Here is a 13,911-nt window from a genome sequence, read left to right on the forward strand (position 1 = left end):
CATCCTGGACAGGGAAGAACGCTGGTTTGAGCGCCGAGTCAAGGAGGCCATTTACGTGAAAAGGGAAAGACCATCTCTGAATCGAGGAGGGGGGCTAAGGGTACATCTGTCACCATCTTACAATGCTGTGATTGCAGCCATTCCCCAACTCTCTGTGAATGGTACTCATGGCCATTGATCAGTGTTCTTTGATCAGTGGGTTTTGGTCAGTGATTGTTGATCAATGGTCATGGGAATTTGCATAATTATGATTAAGGAACTGACCTCACAGCCCATTGTTCCTTCTGTGGGCTGGTTTCAGTCATTATGCAAATGTGTGACTGAATTGTCACGGATCAGCCTGAATATTCTCTCACTGATGGTAAATGGTAAATGGCCTGTATTTATATAGCGCTTTACTGGTCCCTAAGGACCCCAAAGCGCTTTACATATCCAGTCATTCACCCATTCACACACACATTCACACACTGATGATGAGCGGGATGATACAGACAACGCAGACAGCAGCGAGGAGGTCGAAAAGTTCCAGACCGGGCAGAAAACGCGGAGACAGCGACAGGCGAAAGGAGAAAACCTGCAGCTCCCGATGGTGGAAGTGGCGGGACCCGAGGGAGCTATTTTAGTTCACAGTCTGACACAGTCAGACATCGCTGACGCCACAAGCCATCTACCTGACCCTCTCATGTCGGGTGCAAAGTTCGGTGAGCAGCTCCTAATTTTCTGCCAAGAATATCGTCCCACGGGTCAAGAAATTAGACGCGCACTGGCAGGCAAGCTGAAACCATGCGACTTGAGGAGAATATCACCTCACTTGCCTGATCCTACGCTGAGGATACGACACCTGACCTATGAGCATGGAGAAAACAGTGAATATTGTACTGCAGTGACCCACCTGATGGATAAGCTAAAGGAAGTTTTCCCAGATAAGGTGGACATGTCAAAGATTCAGGCTTGCAAGCAAAGAAAGGATGAATCTGTGGATGATTTCATATATCGCATGACAACTGTGTTTGAAGCTAATGGTGGAATACCCAAAGATGACATGACGGGCGCCTCCGCCTCCACATATGAGCACCATCTCTGCGGCCATATTTTCCGGGGACTGACATCAGATGTGGCAGCCGAGGTAAAGCATTCATACGTGGGGGGAGAAGATGAACCGCGGCTAACGGAGCTACGACGCCATGCCCGCCATGCTCAGAGCCACCTGGATGAGAAGATAAGCAAAATAGAGGAAAAACAGAATGCCGACCTCCATAATGCAGCCCTAACACTGTATACAGCCATGGCAAACCTGCACGGAGGTTTCCACAACAGAGACAGTTGGTGTGGCCGAAGTGGGGAGAACAGATGACACCGAGGACATTATCAACAATGACAGTAGTCAAGACGAGATCGGGACGCCTATTTTGTCTATGGGGACTATGGACATTGGCGAGGAACCTGTCCTAACCGTGGCCGTCGTGGAGATAGACAGCAACAACGCCAGAATTACCAAAGGCTGAGCCCACGGTGGGAGCAAGCGGACTGAGACCGGAGGGAAAGAACGCCAGAGTACGCTTCAGGCTGTGGTTTGCCCACCTCATCAGAACAGGGAAGTGAAAATCACACACACATACACACACCCATTGATGTAGAAAGTGTTTTACACACAGACACACACACTTTAATACACCACACTTTTGAGCATGTAGAACACGTTTCTTTGTCACCAGCTGGTACATATGTACATTTAAATAGCGCGCCTTATAAATCACTGCCCTTGTATAAAATGTTAGTTTGTAATCAGGAAGTAGAATTTCTTGCAGATTCCGGGGCCACCCACTCTGTACTACGCTCAGATTCTCTCTCACCCCAGCCCGTGCTGGGTGAGAAGTTCACTCATTCTGTGTCCGCTTCAGGAACCATACAGAGAGAAACTTTCACCATACCCCTGTGTTGTGTAGACGGACAGGGTAGAAAATTCACACACGAGTTTCTGTGGTCAGACCTGTGCCCGGTCAGTTTACTTGCCAGAGATTTGATGTGCAAACTGAAAATAAGTTTAATCTCCTGCTATAATGGCATCTCAATCACGCAATCAGACTATGATTATATGATGGTGAAATATAACCCTGTGACCCCGGCTTTCACTTACGGGTGGAAGCTGGAGGAGGGGCCGCTTGTTACAGAATTCATACAAGCGACTCGCAACTGCATGCCTCCAGATGTCTGTTTTATGGCTCCTGGAGAGTTGAGTTGCACGTCTCACTTTTCCCTGCATGGCCCTGATGACAGTTATGAGGAAGAATGGTGCAGAACCGAGAATGATTTGCTAACTGTGACATGTATGTTTTGGAGCTCCACATTTGCTGCGCTTGCAATTTCTCTCACCGATGAGCAAAGAAACATGTTTACTATGGATGCATCCTTCCCACATGTTCCCCTGGCAAAAGCTCACAGCTGCCAGTGGGAAAACATGGGAGAATTTATGCACCGGTGCTACCGCGCTTGCGATTGGGAGACTACAGAGAATCCCACAGTGCTGTTTTCTCGAGAAATGAAAGCCTACAAAAAAAACATGACGTATACAGTCCATTGTGTCCGCTCAGTTGAGCTAGCGAACATAGCTGTCTCACACTGTCTGCACCTCCTCTAAACTCCTCACACCCCCTGCTGACAGAGGTGCCTGACGGCCTGTGGGCCTCATCTAAGTATGATGTAGGCCTGATTACAGATTGTGAGCCAGTGATAATCACTCCACAGTCCTCGTTTAGACCATGCCAAAGACAATATCCTCTGAAACAGGAAGCCATAGAGGGGATTACTCCTGTGTTTGAATCCCTGTTAAAGGCCGGAGTAATTATCCCATGCCCCACCTCTCCGGTTCGCACTCCACTATTCCCTGTGAAGAAAATCAGAGGACCAAATGAACCTGTTGAGTGGCGGTTTGTGCAGGACTTACAAGCTGTGAACAAGGCTGTAATCCCCAGAGCCCCTGTGGTTCCGAACCCCCACACCATTTTGTCCCAAATCCCATCCGACGCTATGTGGTTTACTGTTGCTGACCTGACTAATGCATTCTTCTCTGTTCCAGTTCACCCAGATAGCCAGTTCTGGTTTGCTTTTGAGTTCCAGGGAAAGGCTTACACATTCACTCGGTTGTGTCAAGGCTACTGTGAGTCCCCCACGATTTACAATGCAGCCTTAAGAGACTCTCTGTCAGACTTGGTCCTCTCCCAAGGCACAGTGTTACTGCAATATGTCGATGACCTGCTACTGTGTGCACCCACACAAGAACAGTGTCTTGCAGATTCCCTCGCATTACTGACACATTTGTATAACAAGGGCCACAAAGGTAGTAAGTCAAAACTACAGTTTTGTAAAGAGCAAGTCACATTCTTAGGGCATGTGATTTCTTACAACTCGCACCAGATTTCCTCCAAGAGGGTGGAAGCTGTGATGACCATTCCAAAACCTCTCACCAAAAAACAGATGATGTCATTCCTAGGAACCACATCATACTGCCGCAGTTTCATTCCACACTACTCCTCTGTGGAAGCCCCACTCACTGCACTCATGCATGGTACAAGTCTGTCAGCCATTGATCGCATTTCTTGGACACCAGAGGCTGAAGCTGCCTTCACTTCCTTGAAAAAGCTGCTGCAAACAGCGCTCGTTTTAGCACTTCCAGACCCATCCAAACCATATACACAAATGGTGGATGAAAAGAATGGTTTCATGTCTTCTGTTCTTTTACAGCAGCATGGTGATTCACTTCGCCCGGTGGGTTATTACTCTTCCAAGCTTGACCCAGTGGCTGCAGGACTGCCTGGATGCCTACGAGCAGTAGCTGCGTGTGAGAGGGCCGTGCTCGCCTCACGTGACATTGTAGGGTACTCTCCTCTGACAGTGCAGGTACCCCATGCAGTTTCTGTCATTTTGCTGGTTCAGAAAACTTAACACCTTTCTGCAGCTCGCTGGCTCAGGTACTCTTCCATACTGCTTGACATGCCCAACATCACAGTGAAACGATGCACAACACTTAACCCAGCCACTCTTCTCCCCACGCAAGAGGATGGTGAGCCACACAGCTGCACTGCTGTATTGGGTGAAACTTGTACACCTCGAATTGACTTGTTAGATGTTCCCATCGAGAGCTCTGACATAGTGTTATATGTAGATGGCTCCTCCTCACGTGATTCACGTGGAACTAACCGGGTGGGTTTTGCTGTGTGTTCTGATCATGCTACTCTCGTTTCAGGCTCATTGCCCAGACACTTCTCAGCACAGACTGCGGAACTTCTGGCGCTCACAGAAGCCTGTAAACTTGGGGAGTGTCAGTCGGCCACCATCTACACTGACTCTCGCTACGCGTTCGGTCTGGTGCATGATTTTGCCGCCTTGTGGAGGCACAGAAAGTTCCTGAAATCTGATGGGAAGCCCATCCTCAATGCTAACCAGGCAGCAGTGCTGCTGGATGCCATCCTCCTGCCTGCTCGCATTGCTGTAGTGAAGTGTGCAGCACACACAGGTAAAACTGATTCTGTCTCCCAAGGAAATGCCGCCGCCGATGCAGCAGCCAAAGCAGCAGCCAAAGCAGCAGCCGCAGGAGGCCTACCCTTCCAACATGTCTTGGCATCACTGTCCACACCCAACCTCGCTGATCTTCCTGCTGTACAGTCATTTGCCTCCCAGCCAGAGAAAACTCTCTGGCGCAAACATGGCTGCACACTGGTCGAATCTGTTTGGCGCTCTCATGACGGCCGCCCATGTCTACCTAAACACTTCTGGCCCTGGTTTCTAAAATGGACACATGGGTTGGACCATGTGTCCAAAGGGGGGATGCTACAAGCAGTAACATCGCTATGGTTCACCAAAGGGTTTTCCACAGCAGCTGACAGGTATTGTAAAAGGTGTCTCATTTGTGCGACCAACAATGTGGGACGCCCAGTACAGGTAAACACTGCAACACCCCCCTCACCAGACATGCCTTTCGACCATCTAATGATGGATTTCATTGAATTGACACCAGCCGAGGGAAAGAAGTATTGTCTGGTAGTAGTGGACATGTTCTCTGAGTGGGTAGAAGCATTCCCCATTAAAAGTGCAGATAGCAGTGCAGTGGCAAAAGCCCTCCTGTCAATTCAATTCAATTCAATTCAATTTTATTTATATAGCGCCAAATCACAACAAAAGTCGCCTCAAGGCACTTTATATTGTACAGTAGATCGCACAATAATAAATACAGAGAAAACCCCAACAATCATATGACCCCCTATGAGCAAGCACTTTGGCGACAGTGGGAAGGAAAAACTCCCTTTTAACAGGAAGAAACCTCCGGCAGAACCAGGCTCAGGGAGGGGCGGGGCCATCTGCTGTGATTGGTTGGGATGAGAGAAGGAAAACAGGATAAAGACATGCTGTGGAAGAGAGACAGAGATTAATAACAGATATGATTCGATGCAGAGAGGTCTGTTAACACATAGTGAGTGAGAAAGGTGACTGGAAAGGAAAAACTCAATGCATCATGGGAATCCCCGGCAGCCTACGTCTATTGCAGCATAACTAAGGGAGGATTCAGGGTCACCTGGTCCAGCCCTAACTATATGCTTTAGCAAAAAGGAAAGTTTTAAGCCTAATCTTGAAAGTAGAGATAGTGTCTGTCTCCTGAATCCAAACTGGAAGCTGGTTCCACAGAAGAGGGGCCTGAAAACTGAAGGCTCTGCCTCCCATTCTACTTTTAAATACTCTAGGAACAACAAGTAGGCCTGCAGAGCGAGAGCGAAGTGCTCTAATAGGGTGATATGGTACTACAAGGTCATTAAGATAAGATGGGGCCTGATTATTTAAGACCTTGTATGTGAGGAGCAGAATTTTGAATTCAATTCTGGATTTAACAGGAAGCCAATGAAGGGAAGCCAATACAGGAGAAATCTGCTCTCTCTTTCTAGTCCCTGTCAGGACTCTTGCTGCAGCATTTTGGATTAGCTGAAGGCGTTTCGGGGAGTTTTTAGGACATCCTGATAATAATGAATTACAGTAGTCCAGCCTGGAAGTAATAAATGCATGAACTAGTTTTTCAGCATCACTCTGAGACAGGATATTTCTAATTTTAGAGATGTTGCGCAAATGGAAGAAAACAGTCTTACATATTTGTTTAATATGTGCGTTGAAGGACATGTCCTGGTCAAAAATGACTCCAAGGTTCCTCACAGCATTACTGGAGGCCAAGGTAATGCCATCCAGAGTAAGAATCTGCTTAGATACCATATTTCTAAGATTTTCAGGGCCGAGTACAATAACCTCAGTTTGATCTGAATTAAGAAGCAGAAAGTTAACGGCCATCCAGGTCTTTATGTCTTTAAGACATTCCTGCAGTTTAACTAATTGGTGTGTGTTACCTGGCTTCATGGATAGATAGAGCTGCGTGTCATCTGCATAGCAGTGAAAATTTATGCTATGTCTTCTAATGATGCTGCCTAGGGGAAGCATGTATAATGTAAATAGAATTGGTCCTAGCACTGAACCCTGTGGAACACCATAACTGACCTTAGTGGGTGAAGAGGACTCTCCATTTGCATGCACAAATTGGAGTCTATTAGATAGATATGATACAAACCACTGCAGTGCAGTACCTGTAATACCTACAGCATGTTCTAATCGCTCTAATAGGATATTATGGTCAACAGTATCGAACGCAGCACTGAGGTCTAGCAGGACAAGCACAGAGATGAGTCCACTGTCAGAGGCCATAAGAAGATCATTTGTAACCTTCACTAAAGCTGTTTCTGTGCTGTGATGAGCTCTGAAACCTGACTGAAACTCTTCAAATAAGCCATTCCTCTGCAGATGATCTGTTAGCTGTTTGACAACTACTCTTTCAAGGATGTTTGATATGAAAGGAAGGTTGGAGATTGGCCTATAATTAGCTAAGACAGCTGGGTCTAGAGATGCTTTTTGAGTAAAGGTTTAACTACAGCCAGCTTGAAGGCCTGTGGTACATAGCCGATTATTAGAGATAGGTTGATCATATTTAAGATTGAAGAATTAATTAATGGCAGGACTTCTTTGAGCAGTTTTGTAGGAATGGGGTCTAAAAGACACGTTGATGGTTTGGAGGAATTAATTATTGAAGTTAACTCAGAAAGATCAATTGGAGAAAAAGAGTCTAACTTAACATTGATGGTACTAAAAGTAGCTGTAGATAATGTTACATCTGTGGGATGATTATTTTTTCTCTAATGATAAAAATGTTATTTGTGAAGAAGTTCATGAAGTCATTACTAGTTAGCGTTAAAGGGATGATAATTATGATTAAGGAACTGACCTCACAGCCCATTGTTCCTTCAGTGGGCTGGTTTCAGTCATTATGCAAATGTACTGTTTATAAGGTTTGGGGAAACCTGCAGTCAGCTGAGACTGAAGAAGTCACTTGGTTGAGTGACGAAACGTTTCTCCCACAAAACGCTATGTCCAGATGAACAGATTCAATTTTTGGAGATTTACTTTCCTGGATGATTGAGAATGCATCAAGCCGTTAAAGGGATTGTTGGCTCAGTAGAGCTCTGACTGTTTGTCAGCCTGGCTACAGTGCTGAAGAGAAACCTGGGGTTGTTCTTATTTTCTTCAATCAGTGACGAATAGTAAGATGTTCTGGCTTTGCGGAGGGCTTTCTTATAAAGCAGCAAACTATTTCTCCAGGCTAAATGATGATCCTCTAAATTTGTGACACGTCATTTCCTCTCCAGCTTACGAGTTATCTGCTTTAGGCTACGTGTTTGAGAATTATACCACGGAGTCAGGTACTTCGGATTTGAGGCCTTAGTTTTCACAGGAGCTACAGTATCCAGAGTCGTACGTAGTGAGGAGGTAAAATTATTAACAAGATAATCGACCTCTGTTGGAGTAGCGTTCAGATAGCTGCTCTGCTCTATGTTGGTACAGGGCATTGAAGATGATAACAGTGGGTGGATTATATTCTTAAACTTAGTTACAGCACTTTCAGAAAGACATCTACTGTGATAAAGTCTACTCTCCACTGCTGTGTAATCAATTATTGTAAATGTAAATGTTATCAGGAAATGATCAGACAGCAGAGGGTTTTCAGGAAACACTGTTAAATGTTGAGTTTCTATGCCATATGTTAAAACAAGATCTAGAGTGTGATTAAAGTGGTGGGTGGGTTCTTTTACATTTTGAGAGAAGCCAATTGAGTCTAATAACAGATTAAATGCCATGTTGAGGCTGTCATTTTTAGCATCTACATGGATGTTAAAATCACCCACAATAATTATTTTATCTGAGCTGAGCACTAAATCAGATAAAAAGTCTGAGAAATCAGAGAGAAACTCTGTGTAAGGCCCAGGTGGACGATATATGATAACAAGTAAGACTGGTTTCTGGTTATCATTCCCAGGTGGGGCATCCCGGGAAAAATCACAAGTGATAATGGTACTCACTTTGTGAACCAGGCATTGAAGGAGATTAGTGAGCAACTAGGTTTCAAATTGCAAACACACTGTGCATATCACCCACAATCAGGAGGTGCTGTGGAGAGAATGAACGGCTCCTTAAAGTCCAAGCTGGCAAAGTGCTGTGAAGAAACTGGCCTCACTTGGCCAAAAGCACTTCCCCTCGTGCTGATGTATGTGCGCACGCGCACCAGACCTCCAGCACACCTCAGCCCTTATGAGGTGTTGTATGGACGACCTGCCAGAGTGGGGGCAGAACCCCCCAAATGGACTGGCATGTCCACAGAGTTGTGCAACAGCGAAATGATTGTGTACTGTCAAAATCTCTCCAGGACTCTCTCGCAGGTACACCGAGCAGTGAAAGCAGCCCTACCCAGGCCAGCAGAAGGACCCCTGCACCCGTTCAAACCAGGGAACTGGGTGCTAGTGAAGGATTTCAGGAGGAGACACTGGAGGGCGAAGCGGTGGCTGGGCCCATTCCAAGTCCTACTGACCACACAAACAGCGGTAAAGGTTGGAGAACGAGTTACTTGGATCCACGCCAGCCACTGTAAGCTGTTTGGAGGAGAACCACCCAGAACAGAGGAGCAACTAGAAAAGACAAACGGGGCAGAATAATCCCCGCACCTCATTCAGGTAGTAGGCAGTCTACCCTCTACCTGCAACAATGCGACAAGCCAGGAAGCAGCTCATCACTGGGGTAGCTCTGATGCTTTTCAGTGGGCTGATGGTTGCCCTCTGGTGGAGCCTCTGGAGAGATCAGCAGCTGAGCACCATGCCAACATCCAAGGAGGCTCATGCAACAGAAGGAGCAACCCACGAGATGAGAGACAAATGCCTTACTGAGTATGGCGGATACATTGAGCTACACTATACGTATGCGACTACCCAGACTTTCAGCTTTGATCTGTGCAATGTGATAGACTGTAAAGGTTATAATGAAAGCTGGAGAGGTTATGATGTTTATTTGTGCATATTTGGACATGGCGTTCCGGGATACCAGAAGTGGTGTTCAAGTTGGAGTTTTGTGTGGTGGCATTCCAGGCCGGGGTACTGGGGAGAACAGACAAAATCAACAGAGGGTAAGATGAAAAGTAAGAACAGTTTTTCCTTTGTTAGAGCCCAATTGGCGACTGGTACCGGCCTGAACCCATTACTGCTAACAATTAAGAACCTGAATTGGAACCCATTTTCCAGGAGACCAAACTTCCCAGGACAATGCCACGACTCCAAAGAAGACTCCTTTTATTTAATCATAGGAGTGGACCAGGCCGGTGGAGACACAATGGGCATAATAAAGGTAAGACTACATCATGCATTAAGCCCAAACCACAGTATGACCCGTGCTAATGCAACAGAGGTCACCGCCACCATAGCCAAGCAAATGTTCAGACCACTTGAGGACCCCTTTGTAAATTATCTGAATATCACCTCCCCAGAGAATGTCGTGCAAGTAGAGACGGGTTACATAGACAAAAATACTTGGCTTGACTTGATAACATACACAGCCAGGGTAAACAACATGACAGACTGTGTGGCCTGCTCTGCAGCCCGCCCCACACTGTTCACTGTGCCTGCCCCTTTATTGTTTTCGGAGGACAGGCCAGGATTTGATTGCATGCTACAACTCCACATGACGGAGAGGGTGGACCATGATTGCGCTGTATTAAGTACTCCCTTCCCAGTGGTAAGGAAAAGTGTCACCCCCCCCCCGTGTTCTCCCCAAAGGCCGGAAATTATACGTGCCTAACCAGGGTAAATGCCACCCCCGTAGGAGCTCCTGAAGATTCATGGTGTGCTAAAATAATAAATGTCACAAAATGGGAAAATATGAGCAGCATTACTGTGGCTCGAGCCGATCTGTTCTGGTGGTGCGGTGACAAGGTGTTAATAATCTCTGTCTCTCTTCCACAGCATGTCTTTATCCTGTCTTCCTTCTCTCACCCCAACCGGTCGCAGCAGATGGCCCCGCCCCTCCCTGAGCCTGGTTCTGCCGGAGGTTTCTTCCTGTTAAAAGGGAGTTTTTCCTTCCCACTGTTGCCAAAGTGCTTGCTCATAGGGGGTCATATGATTGTTGGGTTTTTCTCTGTATGTATTATTGTAGGTGTCACGGCACTAGGTCATGTGACCCAGTATGTGGGTTGTTAATGTGTCATTTTGTATTCATTTGTGTTCTGGTTTCAGTTTAGCTCATCCAGTCCATTTCTAGGTTGCTATTAGTCCTTTGTTTCTTAATTTCTTTGTGTCATCTTCCCCTGTGTTAGAGTTCCCCTTGTTGTTTATTGTGTGTTATTGGTTATTGTGTTATTGTGTGTTATGTTTCTTGCCGGCCTGGTTAATGTTGTGAAGTTCGTGTCATGCCTGCGTCTTGTCATGTTTTCCTGTTTATTTTGAAAGTCCAGTTTCCATGTCTTTGTGTTTTGGTTTACATTTCCTGTGCATCATTATGTTCATCCTAGTCAGCTGTTTCCTCATGTGTCTCCACTTCCCCTGATCATTTTATGTGTATACTTAAGTCCTTTGTCTCTTACTGTTCTTTGTCAGGTTGTCTGTTATCCTCACCACTGGTTTCATAGGTTTGCCTCATGGTTTCACTGTGTTTCCTAGTTTACTCAGTGTTCATAGTATTTCATAGTCTTTTCACCGAGTGTCATAGCCTTTTGTTAACACAGTGTTCATAGTCTCCTTACTTTCCCTAGTTTCATGTTTTTCTCGTGCCATCAGCCACAATAAAGGCTCGCTTTGTTTTTGAAACTTCGTTTTGTCTCCACCGTGTCTGCATCTGGGTCTACCTCGTTTTCACACCGGCGCACCCCACTGTGACAGTAGGGTCTGCCTTACAATATAAAGCGCCTTGAGGCGACTGATGTTGTGATTTGGTGCTGTATAAATAAAATTGAATTGAATTGAATTGAACTTAGCATCTCACCTCAGTTATCATTGTTAACATAAAGTACTTTATTATAACTTTGATTTTTGACTTGTTTGTAGAGAATGTGTGTTTGAATAAACACCCTCCTCTGATCGTGCTCTTCCCTCTAGCTGTGTTTTCAGTTTGATCGTACAATCAGAGACGAGCAGCGTCTGCTTTAGAGAACCTTTCCTGCAAGCATGGATCAGACAGATGGAGCTTATCAACCCCCATCACAGACACACTGGCATTTAGCTCCCAGCGTCCACCTTATCCAGAGATAAGATGGGTTAATTATTGCAGCGAGTGCACACACACACACACACACACACACACTGACGCAGCAGCACAAACAGGTGCGAGCTGCACATGAATCATTACAGCGAATAATGAATTATAATATGAATTACTACAAATATGACAGTGAGACACCTTCAACTAATCACTCTCAGTTTTCCTCGTTTAGTCTCATTCTTCTAATGTAACACACACTGACTTCCTCTCCCATTCTCAGTAAGTCAGACAGTAAACAGCTGATTCTTTGTGTCACCTGACCATGTAAGTGATAAACTTATTTACTTTAATTAATCAGAAAATGTCATGTTCAAAATGTTCTGCACAATTAGAGCACACACATCCAATTTTTGAAAAAGAAACTTCATTTATAAATCATCAAAGTGCAAAATAAAACCATAAAAAAGAAAATAAAACAGTTCAGGTAGGAAGTAAACAGAAATCATTTAGATGCAGGAACAAGAGGAGCTTGGCAGAGCTTCATTGGCATGGAGTGGTGTGAGACACACGTGACCCACTTTGTGAAGAGAAATGAGGAGGAAGAGGAGGCTGCAGGAGCAATAAACTTAGTGAGGAAGAAGGTGCAGGTGAAGCAGTGGCTATGGGCTGCTAGGAAGTAGGAAGTAGTCCTAAATGAATATGAGGAGAAGTGACCTTTCCCTTCCATGTCTGAGGAGTGGACAGAGGCTTGATGCTCCTTTCCAACTGGTTTCATTCACAGCTGACCACTGTTGTTTCAAAATAAAAGCCTTGGCTGTGTCTGCCAACACAGTTCGTTTCTGTTTCTACTGCACTTTATTTTGTTACACAGAAAATCGGTGTGAAAGCAGTTCCAAGTATCCTATTTGAAATCAGTGTTTAAATAAGAAGCTTATTGTGTTATGACCCAAGATCATGTGGATCATATGTGTGTATTCATAGGTGTGACTCCTCCCACTAGAGGATGTGAAAATTTAGAATGTAAGATGGCGCGGGCACGTCCGGACGCCTTCCTGACCACTCTGCTCAGACTATGCGCTTTTTTAGTTGTTTACTTATTTATTGCTTTGTTGTACATTCCAAAATCTTCCAGTTTTATAGTTCATGACAGCAGATCACTTCTCAATATTCGTAACAAGTTTGCATTTGTAACCCTGGACAAAACTGTTGTTTTTATGCAGGTCACTTACACAAGAACAATCCGTAAAATCTCTTCTTTACAAAAGTCAGAATTGTCAAGAAAAGGAGCATTTAGGGTCAGATTTACTAACGTCTGCAGCAGCACAAAGACATCTTTAACATTTCAAATGCTGCTGGATTTATTTATTATTGACAGGCTCAGAGTCAGTTTGTGACTGAAAAGTGTGGACAGGAGGATTTTTACAGCCTTATGACATATGATTTTATAAGAGTCTTACTTTCAGGAAGAAAATATTTGAAAGAGTCAGACAAAAGTGATATATATACTAACATTTGCAGTATGCAATTTACTGAAAATTGCAGTAAATTTAATGCAGAAAGAAATCCTGTCTTTTGCCTGACTATGAGAGCGCCTGTCTTTTTGTCAGTGACACATTTTTAAATCACCCAGCATGCCTCACTACGTTGTTAACCTTGATATTCACTTTAGCTGCTGTCCTTCTGTCACAAATCACACCTGACACATGTGTACACCACTCCACCCTGCCTATACTGTAACCTATTCTCTTTTGGACTTTCTTGCTTTGTATGGTTCACTCTATGTATTGAAACTGATCTATCATCACTTCCTCTACTGGTTGCTTCCCTTCTCATATTCTATACATGCTGTACACATACATGCTGTACGTCACGTCTGAAGTGCTCTTTCTTGTCATGAGGCCATACTGCTGCTCACACATCCCTTTTCCACTTTCTCAACACAATCTTTACAGTGTATTGCCCATAAAATGCATGTAACTACAGGGTACTTGTACCTTATTCGCAGGTAGTGTTATAAAGTGTTACGTCTTTTTTCATTTAAATTAATTGTTCTTTGATTATCTTTTCAGATTTTATTGTTCAGTTTCTTTACCAGGTTTTGCTGTACTGTGCAATGACAAAGTAGAAGTAGTAGAAAAGTAGATCAACCAATTTCTTGCAAACACAGTCTTGGGCATTTTTAGAAGAAACCTCGCCTCGTTTTGTTAGTCTTGTAAAGTTGTCATTTGAAGCTGTAAATTCAAATTCAAATTTTATTTGTCACACACACAATCATACACATTACAGGAATTATTAGGGAATTATTGTATTGAA

Source organism: Oreochromis niloticus, linkage group LG22, assembly GCF_001858045.2.
Source record: "Oreochromis niloticus isolate F11D_XX linkage group LG22, O_niloticus_UMD_NMBU, whole genome shotgun sequence".
Lineage (NCBI taxonomy): Eukaryota > Metazoa > Chordata > Actinopteri > Cichliformes > Cichlidae > Oreochromis > Oreochromis niloticus.